This window comes from Musca domestica, unplaced genomic scaffold (assembly GCF_030504385.1).
Source record: "Musca domestica strain aabys unplaced genomic scaffold, Musca_domestica.polishedcontigs.V.1.1 50, whole genome shotgun sequence".
In the NCBI taxonomy this organism is placed as follows: domain Eukaryota; kingdom Metazoa; phylum Arthropoda; class Insecta; order Diptera; family Muscidae; genus Musca; species Musca domestica.
Genome location: NW_026712347.1, coordinates 2,401,364 through 2,408,082, shown reverse-complemented (window position 1 = coordinate 2,408,082; position 6,719 = coordinate 2,401,364). Strand labels below are relative to the sequence as shown.

Genomic DNA, 6,719 nt, shown 5'->3' with positions numbered 1-6,719 from the left:
GCATGATGAAAGAATCCGCGTAAAAGGCAGGGAAAGGGTAAACAAAAGTAAATAATCAAACAAAACAGTAAGTAATTATTGTAGATAAAACACGGCTATTATTTTTCGAAATTATCCTGAGAGATATATGCAGCCTAAAAGTATGCTCAACAAATTGTTTTACATTTCTAAGTGACACTAGCATTATTCCATTACTTGGTAAAGGTAGTTAAGAAAATAATGTGCGGGATAAATACTATATTCAGAATATATACCAATATAACAGCCAATCACGTTCAAAAGAGAAAGGATAATCCAATTTTTCTCCAACTTTGCAAATTTTAATATTTGCATCAGTGCAAGGTCAGGTGCGAAAGTGTAAAAAACCGGTCAACTCAATCAAATACCTCCACACAAAGGGTCATAATTTTGAATATTTATAAATCTTATAAAATGTGATGTAAGAGACCGATAGTCTTGAAATTACACACATCACAATGTTTTTAGTAACCAAAGGTTTGATGTGATGACGGAATATATCAGTCCACTCCTTCTAGTACCTACCCCACAAAGAGTAAATATTTTGAATTTTATGAAGCTTATAAATCACGAAATAAACATCCGATTCCATTCAAACTTGGCACATTTCAATATTTCCATAAGCACAAAATCTGTTATAGAGATGGTAGAGATCAGACCATTCCTTCTGGTACCTCCCCCACAAAGGGTCGAAGTTTTAAATAGCCAAATCGATTAAAAAATTCGAAATAAGCTTCTGGTTCTCTTCAAATTACACACATCACAATTTTTTTATAAACCCAAGGTCTGGCGTGAAAATGGAATTTAATGGTCCTCCCCCAAAAAGGTCAACATTTAGAATATGCATGAAGCTCATAAAACTGGAAATTAACATCCGATTCCATTCAGACTTGGCACATCTCAATATTTCTATCAGCACAAGATCTTTTATTATAAATGGTAGAGCTCGGATAATTTTATCTAGTACCTCCCCCACAAAAGGTCAAAATTTTGAATAACCAAAACGATCATAAAATCCGAAATAAGCATCCGTTTCCCTGCAAATTTTACAAGTGTCACTATTTTTACTTAAACAAGATTTGCTGTGAAAATGGCATTTATCGGCGCACTACTCCCTCACAAAGGGTTAATTATTTTAAAAACAAAACGAAATGAGCATCCAAATCTCTTCAAATTTTACACATACACACATTTTTGCTAACACAAGATCTGTTATGAAGACGATTTATATCTGCGAACCCTTTCACAAAGAGCCACAATTTTCAATACTTTCATCTGTCACAACTTGCAAAACAAGTCAGCGATTCTTTACAACTTGATATGTCTAAATATTTCTCTCAACCAAAAACCTGAGATGAATATGGAATTTTGCCCATACCAATATCTTTGTGTAATAGATGAAGTATGAAAATAGAATAGTTCGGTCGACTATATCTGGTACCTCACGCACATTTTAATATTTTCTAAAAATTATCACATATCTCATATAAAGCGAACGATGTAACCCGACACGTCGCAATATTTATGTCATATTTATTTAGGTCCGATACTAAATGGACAATATTGGCCCATTTCTCTTGAACCTAATCCATAGAGGGTCAACGATTTGAATAATCATAACAGAAGTCAAAATATGTTAAAATAATCGATCATTAGCTGAGGCTACATACATCTGTCGGCAAAAACGACTGATACTTTTTAACTTGTTTTTATACAAAAATATAATTATAAATGACAGAAAAGGTAATGAAGAAAAAATGCTAATAAATTGCTTTGTGTAAATGCAGTTTGAAAAGTGAACGATAAAAATTGCCACCAGTAAAACCGCCTAGTATAACTCAGGACAATTTATTATTTTTAAATATATTTAATAAGAATCCATAAATATTTTGGCAAGACGACTGTGAGAAATACACTATTCGTTTCTATAGTCTACTAAAGCCACGATAGAATGAAGAAGGTAAAGTCATATGTTTACAATTTTTAAAAAATATTCATTTGACAACATCTCACTGTCAAAATTTATATTTATAAATCCATTGTATATAGATGGATAGTCTGATTTGAAATGACTTTACCTCCTTAATTTTACCACGACTAAATCCCTTAATTTCAAATTTACAAAAATTGTATATTTTTTCCACTAAGGACAAGTTATGCGTACACTTTTAAGAAGGATATTTTCATTTTGAAAGTTGAATATTATCAATGAATAGCAGAAAACACGAAGTTCTGTATAGAATTTCACTCCCTTTTACTCTCTTACCATTAATTCGATTTTTTGGTGATGAAGGGGTAAACTCCTGTCCACAGACTTGATTTTAAAACAAAACAACAATTATTTTTACTAAAGTGATTATTTAACAAGAGGATTTAAGGACAATTTCGAAAATTATTTCGTGTAAATGCTAAAAATTTGTTTGATGGAAATAAAACTATTTGTTATTCGCCAACGACAACTTTGTGTGTTATCAGTTCAGTTTGAGTAGCACACTTGAAATGGGAACAGATTCCCATTTCAAATTGATTGCCTTTTCATTGATTTTAACAATTTCTTGTATTTAAAAAAAAGTGTTTCATGATTTAGAGTTGGGATGAGGTGCTGTGCTTTACTTCTGCTCGTCTCATTTATTTTTTTATTTTAAAAACTAATTTTAAATGTGTTTTGTTGTATCTATTTTTAACCGCCATTTGCCGCCGTCAACTTTTGCTATTTGGCTTCGTTTTCCTGTGTGTCGCAGTCGGCCTCCATATTGCTGCTTATTTTTATCGACAATTCTCTTTTGTCTTCTTATTCATTTGTCGTTAATGCATTGAAAGTCGACTTACGTATCCCTAGTAATAGCAAAACAGCCGTCGACGAAGCGAGGTGGGATAGCGCTTGATGATAATACGATTTACGGGAAAATAAAACAGAAATTAATGTTGCATACAGCAACGCGGACGGACGGTGTGCGTGATTTTCTTTAATGTGTTGACAAGTAATTGAGGCGTTTAGTGAGAAAATAAATTCACAAAAAAGAATCAAACAACCAGAAAAATAATTACACATTTGTCGGAAAAAGTCATTGTTCCCCCAATAGCTGTTTGTTGTTGGTATTGTTGCTCTCTTTCTCTCGAAAATAAAAAAGAAATGATTTGACCAAAAATTAAGATTTAAGTTCATGAAGATAATTATGATGTTTGTTTGTTATTTGCATTGGTGTTTGTGACGGCGATGATGATAATTAACAAATATTTTATTTTTCCATTGTCTGACATTCGCTTTGGCTCAATGTAGTTGCTGTTGTTTTGTGAAAATTCAAGGAAAAATTGTGAAAAACAAGCATGAAATTAATTATAGAAGAAAGTGTCAAGAATTTTTATTAAAAAAGGAAAAAAACCGAAATAAGAAAAGTTTTGTCAAATCGAATGTTAAAAAAGAATAACCAGGAAGTCTAAATGCTGTATCTCAATCAACCAAAATCATTATTAGTGTTATTGTAAAGAAATTAACACATTAGTGTTTTTACGACGTCTTGTTAATTGTTGTTTTTTTCCATTTCCCAGCTGACAGAATTGTATTTGTCCAGTGCTTGTGGTGCTAATTAAAGGAAAATAATGCCATGAAAAGTCAATAAAGAAAATAACTGCATAGTTGCAACAAAAAAAGTGAAAATCAATGAAAAAAGTTTCATCATTTCACGAGGAAAAAAACCAGAAGTGCTTGCCTGACAACCAAACAGGCTTTACAATTACATGCTAAAAAAGCCGGCCAGACACCAGACAGGAAAACAGTTGCATCTTTGCCAGTGAAAATAAAGTTTCCCACAAGATATTGGCAAACGGTTTTGGGGCAAGTTTGAAAACCAGTTGTTGCCTTTGGCCTATAATTGTGCAAGTGTTCGTTGCTGGTTATGTGGTGTTGCATTGTCGTTATGGTGGCAACAACAGTAGCTGACAGTCGGCCTACAACTCGGTTTTAAATCATTGTTAATAAAATTCTAAAGGTCTCAGTTTGTCCAAAACCAAAAAACAACAACGGCAGCAGCAAATTAATCACCACAAAAAAAGTTCAATTGCAAAATTACGCTGTTGTTTTACTAAACAAGCAACAGCAAAGCAGCTGGCTTTTGTTGTCTTCCGTGCATCCCCCCATTCACACACAAACAACTTGCCCACTGTTTTTGTACAAACACAAGTAAAACAAAACAAATATCCAAGTCGGTAAACAAACGAAACGAAACGAAAAAAACTCAAACCAGTTTTGTGAGTCTGTTCTCCCCACTATTGAAGACGACCTCACAAATATCAGCTGCTGCTCTTTTTATTTGGTCACATTTGCATTGTTGTTGCTGGTTTTGCCCCAATTGACAGCTGTTACAGCTTCCCACAAACGACGCAGCAGCAGCAGCAGTGCCACCACCACAATTAAGGTAAGTTGAGACGAGTTGACGTCTCGCCTTGTCTGTCCGTTGTTCTTCTTCTGTTCTACATTAATTTTTCACTTGTCTCTTCTTGTTAATATGCATGTTCTTCTTTATAATTTATCATATTTTTTATTCTCCTTTGTGGCATCATCGTCATCATCAGAATTCGTTTTTAATTAAACTAACATCTGCCCTTCTTGTGATTTAACTCAATTGTCTCTTGACCGGACCCGGGTCTGGGCTCTTGTTGAAATATGTTGCAATTTTTTTGGTGTTGTTGTTTCATCTTCATCTTTTTTTGGGGGGTGGTTCTCTGATCGGATATGAACATGTGGTTCTTTCTCATTTGATTTGTTTGTAATCCCATCTCGGTGCAGTGCGTGTTTGTCCATCTGCCACATAACAACAATTTTTATGTTGGTTTTGTTGCCGTGAGTCTACATAAAATAAAATTAGATTTTGTTGTTTTCCCCTGACCTATTTCCGCCTTCGTTTTTTGTTGTTGTTATTTTTCTTTGTGTGACAAGTGTTAAGAGAGGCCATCATCAAGAACGACAACACTTTCAATTGACGGGAAGAAATGTGTGACATTTGCTTTGATTTCGTTTTCTATGTGGATAAGCAGGGTTGCCAATGCAACCTTTTATTAAAATCCTTTAAATATGAAGGTGCCTTAGACTTTTTGATTTGAAGAGAGAGAAATTTCATATTATATTTACATACATATTATATTTACATAATAAAGTATTATCTTTACAGGCCTACCTAAGGCTCTTACCGATTAGTTTACGCTTTTATTTACCAAAAAAAAAAGGAAATGAATGTTAACTCAAATTCGCTACACTTGAAAATTTTCAACTTCAACAGTCTATTGGTTTATCGAATAGAAGTATTCTAATAGAAAATAAATCCAAAGCAATGAAAAATGTTAATATTTAACTTGTCAAAAAAATTTAATTTTCAAAAGTTTTATAACTATGGCTCTTATGATTGGAGTTAATGTCCTGGGGCTGGACTCTTGTTCTATGAAAATATGAAATGAAAAATATTTAATTTATATAATTTTTTATTTGACATTTCTTTCCTTTAAAAAAATTTTCATTTCACATTTTCATAGAACAAGAATTGAGGCCCTGGTGTATTAGGGTAATACTGTATGTCAAAATGCTTTATTATGATGAGAGTGTGGGCATTTTTTTACCACTATTTTCAAAGTTGAACAATTTCAACTGTGACAGAACTTTTTGTTATTTTTTAATTTTAAAAAAGATTGATAGGAAAAAATTGAAATGTTTGGAACTGGAAAATCCCAAATTTGGAAAAATGTAATCTTTCTTAACTTTCCTTGCTTTTATTTGGTTAGCTTTAATATGTGAATATTTCCTATTTGGATAATACGGCCGCCCAAAACCTTTTACCATGTGGGGATAGTCAGTATTTTTTTATTGCACGTCGGGGAGCTTTTAGCCTGACCATCAATGTCGAATTTGGCATAGTTTGTGGTCTTAGTGATTGGAATATATCTTTTTCATGATCTTACAACAGGTTATTCGGTAAGAATTGGTCTAAAGTTCCCAATAAATTTTTATTTTATTCCGAAGAACTTCAAGCTAGGAGATTTCTAGATTCCTACTATCGGAGTACTAATGTACCGACATCTTAAATGCTGATGCGACTGATTTCAGCCTCGAAAATAAGGTCCAGATGTTCGGGAGCGATAGCTACTCATATTAATGTTTTATCCGATTTGAAATTTTATTCCCCCGAAACCGTATTTCGCGTTTCATAACAATAATAAATCGGTTCGGATTTCGATAAAGCTCTCACATATTTCTCTTTAATTTGATGTAAATGATGATCATGCTACGAGTGATCAAATGGATCGAATTTTGGATGGTGTGATTAAATTCCGACTTAAAGTATCTTAAGCCAGGGTGACATGTATTTACTTATAAATACAGAGTCTATAATAAAGTTTCAATCGATTACATATTTTAATCTTCTTAAATTCATAACATGCCCTTAACAAGCTTGAAAATTACCACTAGGGGATTGGCATATTTAGTTCATAAGTATCCCTTCATATGACACAATCGAATTACGAAGTACGCTTGTTTAAAATTTACCACAATGGAAATGTTCCCAAATCGGTGAATAACCTGGGTATTCCAGATGTGTTTGATGATAAATTTTATTACATTTGTTGAAAGGAAATCAGTTACTGATTTATTTTTATTTTAGGAAGTGACCACTCTTTTATATTCACTACAATAACAGCTTTATTGTAATCTT

At 32.9% G+C, this 6,719-nt stretch overlaps 1 protein-coding gene across 5 annotated transcripts in view; it reads left to right on the top strand.

The window, feature by feature from the left end:
- The first annotated feature begins 2,844 nt into the window (after positions 1 to 2,844).
- Positions 2,845 to 6,719, top strand: part of LOC101896245 (activated Cdc42 kinase Ack) — a 37,443-nt gene continuing 33,568 nt past the window's right edge. Inside the window, exons 1-3 of one of the 5 annotated variants that reach the window (XM_059128398.1) lie at positions 2,845 to 3,114; positions 3,299 to 3,500; positions 3,568 to 4,433. The gene's annotated coding sequence lies outside the window, so the exon portion shown is untranslated. Of the gene's footprint in view, positions 3,115 to 3,141; positions 3,501 to 3,567; positions 4,434 to 6,719 lie in introns of those variants that run through there. The other 4 variants (XM_059128399.1, XM_059128397.1, XM_059128401.1 and 1 more) reach the window with 4 other exon arrangements.